We start from the raw sequence: 15,016 nt of genomic DNA on the forward strand, positions 1-15,016 counted from the left end.
CAAGATATATGTCCAAATGTATATTCATTCACACATTCACATATTGCTTTTAATTGGGGATATTTAAATGTCTTATCAGTTTGGGAGGGGTTAAACAGAATATGGGATATTCTTAAAACTTAATGCTATTTAGCTATTAAAAGAAATGAAATCTAAATATCCTAACATAGACAAAAGTATCAAGCATGAAAAAAGCATGATTATAAAATTCTCTAAATTTTCAGAGACTAAAAAAAAAGTCACCTATGAAGCAACCAGAAAGCTATCATTAGACTTTTCACTAACAACAGTGCATTAGAACACCATTGAATATCTTCAGTTCTTGAAGAGATTATATTTATCACAGAATTTTATACACAGGCAGTATCTAATGACTGAGGAAAGTTCTTATTATGAAATATTAAATTAGATGTGCAATATATAGACAATATATACAGCATGAAGAAAACTAAGGATAATTTTATGTATACATACTTAGAAGTTATATTGATTTAATATAGCTACGCTAAGTGATGAGACTATGACTAATCATTTTCTTTTGAAAATGAATTTTGAATTTCTAATCAAATTTTTCTTTTGTATTTACCCAATTTCCTACAGATGTGTATATGCAGAAAAAAAGCAAAAGCAAAATCAAACGAAACCTTATAGGTTTATGTTTCTTCTAGGTCACCAAAGTATTTGCTTTAGAATCACATAAGATAGAGTTTTTGTTGCTGTTGTTTTTAGGATAGAGTATTTGAAGTCCTGTCCCAAGCCCATTTCCCAGGAGCTTTGGAATGAGCTTGGTTTCCTGTGTTTTGAATCAGCACCTTTGGTGCTTTTGTATATTGAAATTCAAGAACCACTCACTGAGGTAGCAAACAGAATTCTAATTACAACTGTCATGTCAGAGATTAGTATTTTCATTGAGTTTTCTTGCTATTTGAAGATTATGTACTACTTTGCAGTGTCTGAAACATGAGCCTGAAGAAGATGACCAGTGTTCTTGATCCATTTGTTCAGGGACACCAAAGTTAATTCTGCTTTCCTATATCATTACAACATTCTTACAGGGGATGTTAGGATTCCAGTTACAGAAAGAGAAACGGCTTAGTTCGCATTTCACAGAAAGTGTCTTTTCTGAAGCTATTGTTTGCTCATTATTTGTCTATTTTTTAAAGTGATTTTTCTCACACAATTTTGTAGACTCCTAGGTCTCATTTGCTCAGGCCATGTTCCCATGCATATAAAAACCAAGAATAATCTATAAGGCCTTGTGCCTTGGGCTAGAAGAAAAAGTAGATAGTGAAATGTGAAAGTAGAAGCTGCAGATGGTTCTCATTTTCTCATTACTGTGGTCATCATGGCTGCTGTGTTTCTTTGTTGGGCTGTGCCCACTTGGGGCAGAGGACAGAAGTTAAAATAAGTTCAATTTTCAAGAATGCTTATGTCAGGAAAATGTTTGATATGATTTTCTTTCAATACAAGTTTCCATTTATGAGCTATTAATTTTCCATTGTGAGTTAGTTGTAATATGAATTCCGAGATCCAACTATTTAGTCACTTAAAACTTTAAAACCTAATGGGCTGAAACATTTAATGCTGCTGTTTTGCCTAGAGGGGGTGGGGAAAATCACTTAGGATCTTGAGAATAAAAATTATTTTGTTTAATTAAAAACATATTAATTAAAATAAGGTTTTACTCATTAATGGTGCCTTTAGGATGCATTTATTCATCTTTCTTCTTTAAGGACAAATGAAGCAATTATAAATCCAATATTTCCTTAATGTAAGGTGTGACTAGGAAAATGTATGATTCATAGTCTGAGAGAATAATGGTCAAAATAGCTTTGCATTCAAATCATTAGCATCAATGACACTGAGTGTCTTAAAGCCAGGAGTGATCACAGGCTGAATTGTGAAATAAGCAAATTTAATTTGTGACCCCATTCTTGTCTCCTTTCTGTTGTTTATCCCTCTCTTCTAGTAGGCTCATTCTGATGGGGGAACACAGGGCTAACTTGGGACAAGGCATGAACCTGGGGCAGCACATTGACAAGTCTAAGGGCAAAAGGCAATATTCACCTGACCCCCAGGAGCCTGTAAGTCTACTTTAACATGTAAAAATTCCTTTAGAAATTTCTCTTCATCTCTAAACCCCCAAGATACGTGTTGGCAATCATCCTCCAAATATGGTCCACCGATAGACATCTGAAGGGTGTCACGACTCAGGTTTTATTAGATGGTAATAAGGGACCTTTTTCCAACAATAGCCAGCCCCCTCCAGGTCCTGGAAATCTTGTTTCCAAAATTCCTTAGAGAATACACTATCCTCAAATCCCTCCCCTCCAACTCCCAGCTATATAATCAGCCACCCCACAGGCCTGGGGCAGCTATTCTTCCTGCCCATGGGTCCTGTCCCCATGCTTTAGTAAAACCACCATTTTGCAACAAAGACATCTCAAAAATTCTTTCTTGGTCGGCAGCTCCAGACTTCAACCCACCAAACTTCACCTGTATTCCAAAACTACACCAATTTTGTGCCATCTGCTTCACCTCTATCTCTCCTCACCCAGAATGATTTCCAGAGACAGACTCAAATTCGCTTGTTGAGTTGATTTATTTCATAACTGAATTATGGAAAGAGACAAAACTTTGGAAAAAATGTCATAGGGGACAATGCAGGCATGCTGAGGTGTTAATAGTGAAGGTTTTCTTTTTATGACAATTACAAACTACTTTTATATGTTTTACAATTGAGTTTCTCTGTGAATTTTCTTTTGATGAAACTTCCCCTGCTAGTAACACAATCACAACAAAACAAAAATGAAAATGGATATAAAACTTCATAAAGTCTGAGAAGTATTGTTATAGTGACAAGACCATTGGCCAATGAATTTGGATTTAATTTGCGACTCCAGTAATCATTACCTAAGCAACTAACCTTTCTGGACTTAATTCTCTTTATCTGAGAGCTTTGAAATGTCTTAAAAAAATATTCTCGGGGATCCCTGGGTGGCTCAGTGGTTTGGCGCCTGTCTGTGGCCCAGGGCGCAATCCTGGAGTCCCGGGATCGAGTCCCGCGTGGGGCTCCCGGCATGGAGCCTGCTTCTCCCTCTGCCTGTGTCTTTGTCTCTCTCTCTCTCTCTGTGTCTATCATAAATAAATAAATAAATAAATAAATAAATAAATAAATAAATCTTTTAAAAAAATTCTCATAGGACCATTATAAAGATTAAAAGAGAAACTTAAGTTAAATAAATATCAGGTGCCTGGCATGTAGTAGGGATATATAAAGTAATTAGTTTGGTCCTTTCTGAATTCTAGTTCTACCCCACTGTATTTTCCTGATGTTTGTCCTTCACCCTTAGCTATACTGAGGGCTCATATAATCATTCATTTGGATGTGGATAGAAATGCAAAAGATGGGACGCCTGGGTGGCTCAGTGGTTAAGTGTCTGCCTTTGGCTCAGGGTGTGATTCTGGAGTCCTGGGATGGAGTCCCACATTGGGCTCCCTGCACGGAGCCTGCTTCTCCCTCTGCCTATGTCTCTGCCTCTCTCTCTCTCTGTCTTTCATGAATACATAAATAAAATCTTTTAAAAAAAGAAATGCAAAATAATTAATGCTAATCAGTGTGGAACTCAAGGATGGCTTTGTGGTGGGTTCCTAGGACATCCGGAGCTCTTCAAAGCATGCCACCTATAGCTAAGGGCAAAATGTCACTATTGTAAATTGTAATCAATGCAATTGTCCTTGTAATTGCTTAGCTACCAGAAGGATTTGCCTATTACAATCATGCCTTGGAATGTGGATCCACAAGGTAATACTGAAGAAAAACCTTTCTTGGTGTAATTTTCCTGTCTGCAGCAGGCCATATTTATTTGGAGGTTTGGAGGATTAAAAAACCTTGATCTTCCTATGCAGAGCCTATCTAGATTCAAATCCAGAAATGGCAGCATCTAAACAGCTTCCCCATGTGCTCCTCTCTTCATTTTCCAGAGAAGTACATCCCATTTAATGAGTGACGGAAAATAGGACAGGGATACACAAACCCTGTGTCATACTGTCAATGACTTCATCGTTGAATTAATCTGACCAGTGAGATAAGCTGGCACTCCTTTAAAATATGGATTTTACTAAATGAATTATTCAACCCCTCTGACCTCTCCTATTTTCACACTGCTATATACTTATTAGCTCTGAATAATTTTCACTCCACAATGTAATAAAAATACCCCATATTTTTATAGCACCATTTGGTTTTCAAAGTGTTTTCTCATTTCTTATTTCATGTGATCCTGGCAAAAAACTGACAAGATCATATTTTATTCTGATGCATTACCAAAGAAGAAAGGGAAACTCAGAAAGGGCAAATGACTTGGAACAATTCTCTATATGACCTAAATGTTAGAAACGTTAGAATTATCTTTTTCGATTCCAAGTACCCCATAGTTTAAATGTGCTTCTTGGTGGGTAAGGGCTGTGTTTTATTATTTATTTTTTAAAATTCTTTCTTTAGAGAGAGAGCACAAGTACAGGGGGAGGGAAAGAGGGGCAGGGAGACAGAGAATCCTAAGCAAGCTGGACACTGAGCTCAGAGCCTGACACAGGGCTGGATCTCATGACACAAGATCATGACCTGAGCCAAAACTGAGTCAGTTGCTTAACTGACTGAACCACTCAGGTACCTCAAAGGCTGTATTTTAAAGTTATTTCATGCCATGTAACACTAGAATATGCTTAAGTTTGGCTGTTCCACTTGTCAACTCACCTGGATGTTGATGTATTTATATTGTCTTCTGTGCTTATTTTGTTAAGGGTATAGAAACAAGTGATCATTTTCTTTTTCTTTGATACTTAACTAAAAAAAAAAAACCTCTTAAATTCACCAGAATAATTTTGTTTTCTTCTTAAAAGCTCTACAAGCATTTTAAATAACACTAGTGTCTTTCACAGATACCTAATTAACACAAATTCAGTAAGTGTTAAGGATTTACTGCTCCCCATGGATCTGAGCAATGTAAACTTTCCACTACTTAATTATGCAGTATCATTTATTTTGAGGTGATTTGGGTAACTAAAAAAGAAAATTGATCATTTTTGTCTTTCTATATTTAGTTTCAAAATGTCACATTCTGGCTATAATTAGTATACTTTTTATTTCATACATGCTCCTGGTTTGTGAATTTTGATATTTGAGTATGAAATACTGTCTCTCTCAAGATTTATGGACATTATATGTTATGGAAAAAGTTACATACAGAAACTGAGCTTCAAAAGTTTTAAATAGTAGATTGATTTAAGTATCTGAAATCATTTACAATTACTTGCACTTTCCTTTGAGAATGTCTTATCATAATCATCAAAAACCATAGACTTCCATGGTAGATGGTCTAGTAGGAGGACCCTAAAGTCACCTCATTCTACAGACATATTCTATGGACACAGACATCAGTGTAAATAACTCAGAAAATGACCTAATGATTGGCAGAACAGACTCTCCACAGCTAAATATGAAGAAGAGGTCACATAGAAGAGGATAGGAAGGGCAAACACATGCTTGGGAGTGAAGGGGATCTGCAGAACTGTCTGTGGGAAGGAGAGATGCCAGGGGTAAGGAGAGGGGAGAGAAACAGACTCTCACATCAGGGAGCCTGCATGAAGAAAAAGAATTCCCATAACATTTGGCTTTGAAAATCATAGGGCCAAATTTCATGAGTTCTTACAATTAGCAGAGCTTAAAACCTGGAACTTTAAAAATCAGCAGGCTTGTGGGAGAGCCAGGGTGTGAGAGAAAACGGAGTTCCAAGTCTAAAGGAGACAGCCCTGTGGAAATTTAGCATAGAAGAAGCAATTTGAAAAATACCTGTGGTATACAGGAGGGAGATTTGTTTTCCAATCTTGGAGCCTATGCTGGAGGGGAAGGGATCACTGGGAGACTTCTCTAGGAACGAAGAACCTGACAGGCACCATTTTCCTGCCCTACCTATCAGCATAAAGACAAAGACAGCTGTGGGAGCCACTGAGGTCTCAACAATAACTACCTAACTTACTAACAGTATGCCCCACTCCTATATTCTCCTGCAGGCATGCACCTTCCAGCCAGGCATTTTCTCCAGCTCTCCTTCCACATCTGACTCTCATAAACCTTCTAACACCTGTGTCAGCACCCCCCACACACATGATTCTGTAGATCTGCCCCCTCCAAACCAGCCTGTCTCTGTCTGGTGGCTGCAGGTTCCTTCCCACCAGTGGGGACTTTGTGGCACCACATGCTCCACCCCTGCAATTCTCCTGAAATTTGGTACTACTTCATCTCTGACAAATGCATGATCCAATTCAATTCAAGCCTAAGGTAGCCCCAGGCTGTCCCAATGACAATATAAGGACCAAACCCTGTCCACTAAAAATAAAGAGCCATTGCAGATGACTGGACTGAAGGCAAAAGTAGCTCAGCCACAATAGCAAGGCAAACGCAACACATATAGGACACCACTGTGGCACTAGGTTCTGCCATCTGCAGGGCACTACAAGACCTCCTCTTCTTCCATTATAAGGCCACTACTTTCAAGAGCAGGAGATGTAGCTGACTTTCCTAATACATAGAAACAGACACAAAGATTTAGACAAAATGAGGAGACAGAGGAATATGTCCCAAATGAAAGAACATGACAAAACCACAATAAGAGACTTAAATGAAATGGAGATAAATAATTTGCCTCATAGAGAATTTAAAATAATGGTTGTAAAGATACTCATGTGACTTGAGAAATGAGTGAAGGACTGCTGTGAGACATCAACAAAAAAGATAAAAAGCATTAAAAGAACCAAGTAGACATAAAGAACTTAATACTGAAATTAAAATGCACTAAATGAAATAAATAGTAGACTAGAGGAAGCACAAGAATGGATCAGTGACCTGGAGGACAGTGTAATGGAGAGCAATGAAGCTGAATAGGAGAAAGAGAAAATAAAATATGAAAATAGACTTAGGGAACACAGTGATGCCATCAACTGTGATAACATTCACATTCTCCAAGAAGGAGAAGGGAGAGAAAAGGAGACAGAAAACATATTTGAAGAAATATTAGCTGCAAACTTCTTGAATCTGGAGAAGGAAACAGAAATCCAAATCCAGGAGGAAAGAAAGGCCACCAAAAAATCAACCTAAGGATGTCCACACCAAGACACATTGTAATTAAAATGGCAAAAAGTAGTGATAAAGAGAAATTTTTAAAAGCACCAAGAGACAAGAATACAGTTACATACAATGGAAACCCCATAAAACTATCCATGGTTATTCAGTAGAGACTTTGCAGAAGAGAATGGCATGATATATTCAAAGTGCTAAAAGGAAAAAAAATATGCAGCTAAGAATATTCTATCTAGTCAGGATATTATTCAGAATAGAAAAAGAGATGAAGAGTTTCCCAGGCAAACAAAATTAAAGGAATTCATAACCACTAAACAAGCACTACAAGAATGCTAAAGGGGACTCTGAGTGGAAAGGAAAGACCATAAGTGGGAAAAAGAAAAATAGGAAGTATAAAAGCTTCATAAAAATAAATATATCTACAAAATACAGTCAAGAGATTCACAAAATAACTGGATATGAAGTATAACATCATATACCTAAAATGTGAGGGGATTTAAACTTAAGTGACAATCAACTTAGTATATACTGTTATATCTAAAAGATGTTACAAACAAACGTAATGGTAACCACAAATCAAAAATCAGTAAGAGATATGCAAAAAATAAAGAGAAAGGAAATCAAGTATATCACTAAAGAAAGTCAACAGACCATGAGAAAACAAAGCAAGAGAAGAAAGAACATATAACTAAAAATCAACCATAAAACCAAATGGCAATAAATACATATTTATCAAGAATTACTTTGAATATAAATGGACTAAACACTCCAATCAAAAGACATAGGGTGAAGGAATAAAAATTTAAAAAATAAAAATAAAAAAGCAAGACTCATCTACATGCTGCCTATAAGAGATTCATTTCAGAGAAGATCCATGCAGATTGAAGGTGAAAGGATGGAAAAGCATTTATCATGCAAATGGATGTGAAAAGAAAGCTGTGGTAACAATACTTATCTCAGAGTAAAAAGACTTTAAAACAAACACTGTAGCAAATGATAAAAAAGGATACTTTATAATCATAAAGGGAACAATCCAACAAGAAGATGGAACAATTGTAAATATTTATGTACCCAACATTAGAACACCCAAATACATAAAGCAACTAATAACAAACATAAAGGAAGTAATCATAAGTAGTACAATAATAGTGGGGGTTCTTAACAACTTATTTACATTTCATGGATAGATCATCCAAACAGAAAATCAACAAAGAGACAGTAATTTTGAATGACACATTGGACCAGGTGGATCTAACAGATATATTCAGACCATTCCAACCTAAAACAGCAGAATACACATGCTTTTCAAGCACATAGGACATTAGCCAGACCTATTATTAGACCACAAAACAAGTCTCAAAAAATTCAAAAAGATCAAAGTCATACCATGCATCTTTTCTGAACACAATGATATGAAACTAGAAAATCAATCACAAGAACAAATTTGGAAGTAACACTAATACATACAGGTAAAATCACATGTTACTAAACAGTGAATGGATCAACCATGAAATCAAAGCGAAAATTTAAAAATACATGGAAACAAATGAAAATGAAAATACAACAGTCCAAAATCTTTGGGATATGGCAAAAGCTGTTCTAAGCAGATCAGCTGGCTTCACAGGTGAATTCCACCAAAGATTTAAAGAGTTAATAACTCTTCTTCTCAAACTATTCCAGAAAATAGAAGAAGAAGGAGAGCTTCCAAGTTCATTATATAAGGCCTGCATTACCCTGATAGCAAAACCAGATAAAGACACTCCAGAAAAAGAACTATAGGCCAATATCTCTGATGAACATAGATACAAAATTCATCAACAAGATGTTACCAAACTGAATCCAACAATAGGGGAAAAAAAACTAAAAGGCAACTGGCAGAACAGGAGAAGATATTTTTAAGTGACCTATCTGATAAAGGATTAGTATCCAAAATCTATGAACTTGTCAAACTCAACATCCTAAAAATAATCCAATTTAAAAATGGGCAGAAGACATGAAAAAACATTTTTCCAAAGAAGACGTACAAATGGCTAAAGACACATGAAAACATGCACAACATCACTCACCATCAGGGAAACACAAATCAAAACTACAATTAGATACCATATCACACCTGTCAGAATGGCTAAAGTCAACAGTAGGAGGAGCAATGAGTATTGGTGAAGATGTGGAGAAAAAGGAACCCTTGTGCACTGTTGATAAGGATGCAAACTGCCTCAGCTAGTGTGGAAAACAGTATAGAGTTTCCTTACAATATTAAAATAGAATTACTGTATGACCTAATAATTCCACTGCTATTTACCCAAAGAGTATGAAAAGATATATTCACCCTTATGTTTATTGCAGTATTATTTACAGTAGCCAAATTATGGAAGCAGCCCAAATGTTTTTTGATATGTGAATGGATAAAGAAGAGGTGGTATATTCATACAACGGTATATAACTCAGCCATCAAAAAAAATGAAATCTTGGCATTTGCAACAATGTGGATGGATCTAGAGAGTATAATGCTACATCGGTCAGAACAAAGACAAATTCCATATGATTTCACTCATATGTGGAATTTAAGAAACACAAAGAATGAATAAAGAAAAAAAGAGACAAACCAAAAAAAAACCAGACTCTTAACTATACAAAACAAACTGATGGTTACCAGAGGGGAGGTGGGGGATGGGGATGAATAAAAGAGATGATGGAGATTAAAGAGTGCACTTACCATGATGGGTGCAGAGTAGTGTATAGAATTGTTGAATCAGGGGATCCCTGGGTGGCGCAATGGTTTGGCGCCTGCCTTTGGCCCAGGGCGCGATCCTGGAGACCCGGGATCGAATCCCACATCGGGCTCCCGGTGCATGGAGCCTGCTTCTCCCTCTGCCTGTGTCTCTGCCTCTCTCTCTCTCTCTCTGTGACTATCATATAAAAAAAAAAAATTGTTGAATCACTATATTGTATACCAAAACTAATATGACACTGTATAACTATCCTGGAATAAAAATTTATAAAAATATCTTTTTCTGTAATTATATTTATGAGTGGTAGAATTTAGAGTATATTTAAAAGATTTATTCAAGAAGCATACAAATAATATATGTAATTTGTATATTATGCATTTAGTTAGAGTTATATAGAAAGTATACTTCCCTAACTGCCTTAGTATTGTGATTTATGTGTCATCTGTCACCTATTTCCTATCTATCATCTATCTATGTATCTAGGTATCTGTCATCCTTCTCTTCTAGCATCAGAAATGTGTTTGTGTATATACACATGCCTCAATTGTCCCCCTGAATTACTAACAGGAAGCTTCATGGTGGTATCTGTTGCTCATCTGAGACGTGATTTAAACCTTAATTTTTTTATTATTTTTTTAAATCTAAATTTAAATCTCAGCTCTATTGTTTTCTAGTTAAGTTCTCTGATTCTCAGCCCTCTCATTTGTGAAATAGGAATAATACTTCATAGTTTTTTAAGGATTAAAGGAGAATATCTTATATATTCATATGTATTCATTCATAAGGTATTCATATATATTCATTCATATGTAGTACAATGCCTGCCACATATAGAAACTAGATTTTTTTAAAGATTTATTTATTTATTTATGAGAGAGAGAGAGAGAGAGAGAGAGGCAGAGACACAGGAGGAGGGAGAAGCAGGTTCCATGCAGGGAGCTGGACGTGGGACTCGATCCTGGGACTCCAGGATCGTGCCCTGGGCGCTAAACCGCTGAGCAACCCAGGGATCCCCTAGAAACTAGTTTAAAAAAAAATTTAATACATTCTTTCTGTATGAGAAATTGACAACTATCATTGAAGAGAGAAGAACTAAATCACTGGCTAATCTAGTATTCCAAAACATGCTCTTGAATTCCTAGTACCTCTGTACTTATCAAATAAGCTTGTCAACCAGAGTCTTTGAAATAATGAACTTTAGTTAGACATTAAAATTTTTTTTCACCAAATCCACCAGTTTTACAGGGTTAGATAAAGCAACTGGTGGTTTTTTTTTTTTTTTTTTTTTTTTTTTTTTTTTTTTGTAGTGGATAGAGTTATGACTTCCATCTGAAGCTATTTTTAACTGAATACAGAGATCTAGGAAACATATATGGTGATAACTCAGAGAGGAACCAGAGAATTGTTATTTTACATATACTAACATTACAGATTTGAAGACTGGAAGCACTGTGTTGTAATTCCCTCTACACATAGATGTCAACAACGTTAGGAATCATGATCATATCATGAAATAAAGAAAGACAGTGGGAAAGAGAACAACTTGAATTTTTAGTGTCAGTCAACTATTTTATGTATAATTTCCCAGATTGCATTTTATTTTCCTTATTCTTAAAAATATCTAGGAATGCCTAAGTGGCTCAGTTGGTTTAAGCCTCTGACTCTTGATTTCAGGCCAGGTCATGATCTCAGGGTGGTGAGTTGGAACTCCACGTCAGGGCTCTGGGCTCAGTGGGGGGTCCTCTTAGGATCCTCTCCCACGCCCTGCCTCTGCCCCTCCTCCTGCTCATACTCTCTCTTTTTCAAATTGACAAATAAATAAAAATCTTTAAAATTATATGGGCTTTCTAAAAACATCAGGCTTCCTCTTGTGCCAAGTTCAGAGTTTCTCCCCTGCCAATAGTTCTGGTTGAAAAAGCTCCATGTGGTACATTCATTAAGGCAGATGTGAGCAATCAGAGTTCTGCCATCTGTTACATTTTTGTATTTTGATTCTGTGAAATATTTCAACTAAGTACTAATGTGTTTCTTATATTTGATAACAGGCTGATAAGTTTGTTCAATTCTATTTATTTTCTCCTCAGATAAGTGACAATAAAGACCACTTAGGCAATGGACTTTAGCAAGAATCTTCATTATATTTTGTTACAGACATGCACAACTTGTTGACTTAGATTATTTTTAAAAGAAAAAGTGTAAAATGTTGGGGATCCCTGGGTGGCTCAGGGGTTTAGTGCCTGCCTTTCCCCCAGGGCGTGATCCTGGAGTCCTGGGATCGAGTCCCACATCGGGCTCCCGGTGCATGGAGCCTGCCTCTCCCCCTGCCTGTGTCTCTGCCTCTCTCTCTCTCTGTCTCTCATGAATAAATAAATAAAATCTTTTTAAAAATAAAAGAAAAAGTATTGTTTTTGAGCTAGAAATGGTAGAGTAACATATTTCTGATTGTGTTCTACTGCTCAGAATTTTCCATTTGCCCACCCATGCCTGCATTTGCTCCTCCTTTTGTTTATATCTATTATCTCTTGGTATTTTTGTTCACAGCAGTCCTGCACCCCATGATATAATTCGCCTACCTTACTTTACTATTATATTACCTCTTTAATGGAAATAATGTGTGTCATTCATTTTTTTTTTTTGCCCCAGAATCAAGCACAACAGTGTTCATAAAGCATGTTGCTGAACACGTTTATTGACTCAATGAATGGTCTGCAACTAGCCAAAAATTCTCCCCTAAGACAGAGGATAACCATGGCACTGGCTATTTTGCTCTTATATATATATATCTGCCAGCCCTTAGCTTTAAAGTTTCCATTTTCATCAATCAATCCCTCCTCGTTAATCATTTTGAGATGAAAAGATAACTAGAAAAAAGCCTCATACTATTTAGAATCAATATTTACATATATTCTCTGACTTCTTAATTAATATTTTAGATTTCTGTTTGTGGCCATGGGCCAGAACTGTCTTCATAGCTTTACTATAGATGACAGATAGATAGATAGATGATAGATACATAGATAGAATTATTATTAAAGAAAATATTATATGAGAAATTGGCTATAATTTTGTCAAGGATTATATTTTTTTAACATTCAAGGATGAGATTCATCTTATTTTTAATGAAGATTAATAGTTAATGGTTCATTTATTTAGTAAGATCTAACACAAAATATCTGATTGTCATATCACACTCATATGAATCTGTGTACTTATTCAGTACCAAGGACACAAGTTACCAAGCAGCCAAGGCAAAGCTGGAAGAGGTCTTGGATATCCAATGTGGTTTCCCAGGCCCTCTTTTCTTGTATCAGACACTCTCTCTTGCCTACAGAAATAGAAAAGGTCTCTAAGGGAGTATTTAACTAATGAAACATCTCTATTTTATACCCATATTATTACAGAGCTTTCATGACATTTTCTAGGAATGTATGCTACAGAGTTTCATAGATTCTAGATTTCTTTGCCATAAGAAATCTAAATTGAAGGGCATCCTGCTAAAAGCATTCCACAGAGAAGCATTCTCCAGGTGGCAAATATTATTACTCTATTACCTTAAGGTGATTTATTAGCATGTTTGCAAAGAAATTTCCACTGGAATACTTGCTTTTTGTTGTTGTTGGGAATTTTCCTCCATTACTGGCAGATAAACAATTCCCAGGCCAGTTGCTATAACCCTGTCCACACTTGGACCTCAGCCGATATCTCCTTCCTACATATTTCTCAGGTATTTTTTTCATTATTTGTCCTAATGCATTTTATACAAAATCAAATACAGAAGATTGAGCATACTATTACCCTGAGGCCACCAGAATTTGAGTCATCCAACAGGGATAGGGGTTGACTCCATAAAGCACCCTAATTATGTACATATTCCTTCTGGGATTTTCTTACATGTTTTACCCAATTGGTTACTCTTTTTGATTTACCATTCACAGTTACTTGAAACCTTTAATATGTGTTGATATAGAGGCTTAATTTGCCTTTTCTTTTTAAAGATTTTATTTAGGGCAGCTGGGTGGCTTAGCGGTTGAGCAACTGCCTTCAGCCTAGGGCCTTATCCTGGGGTCCTGGGATCGAGTCCTGTGTCCGGCTCCCTGCATGGAGCCTGCTTCTTCCTCTGCCTGTGTTTCTGCCTCTTTCTGTCTCCGTGTGTCTCTCTATTAAACCACTGAGCCACCCAGACATCCCTGTAGAGGCTTAATTTGATGTTTAATTTTTAAAATTCATGTCTTTTTGTGGCCAGTATCCATAAGTATTACTCAGTGGAGAGCTTCAAGTCAGTTTCTTTGGCTATTTTACACTGGGAGTCATCATCTACGAAAGTTTGTTTTTTATTTAATTTTATGAATAATATTACAAACTTTTGTGAACCTATATAGTTAAGGGTGAGATTAAAGTATGTTTTAAATATCAGTTAAAATTTGAAGTATCATTCTCCTTTCCCTACCAGCAGAAACAACTTTTCTGATGTGCTCACGGATGAGGATGGTAAAGTGAGTAGATTTTGGATGCCATCAAGTTTGTGAGCATAATCAGATGTCACAGTACAGAGTTTTACATCTATCAGCATCAAAATGTCATTATGTAATACCACCCGCCCCCAGTAGGGACAATATGAACTATACAAAGTTTACCAAGCAGGTAACTTAGATACGGATATGGAGACAACTCAAAATTATTTTTATTCATTACTCATTCTGAATTTATCTACTTCTTAAAAACATTTAATTTAAATTTATGGTATTTCAATCCAATTTATACTAACATTTTCTCTTTATATCAAAAATCTTTGATATCTTAACTAATTGTACAAATTTCAATGTCTGTTTGTCAAAGTTCAGCCTTTAAGTTAGACAATTACAAACCAGATAGCTCCACCTCCACCTATTTTTAGTTGTTTTGCTTCTGATTGTTGTCTGGATTTCTCTTTCCTCACTATTTAAAAAGCCTTTTCTATGTTTACCACTTATATTTGCCATTTTGCCTTGTTTCATTGACTTTGATAAAAATGTTCATTTCTAATCTTCTGACATTTTGCTGTTTTTTTCATGATATGAAGTATATCACATATATATATATTGCATGTAGTGTTATAATATAGATAGTATTTTCTTTTCTGATCACTTCATTTAAAGTTGCATCATAA

This window comes from Canis aureus, chromosome 23, assembly GCF_053574225.1.
Source record: "Canis aureus isolate CA01 chromosome 23, VMU_Caureus_v.1.0, whole genome shotgun sequence".
Classification (NCBI taxonomy): Eukaryota; Metazoa; Chordata; class Mammalia; order Carnivora; family Canidae; genus Canis; species Canis aureus.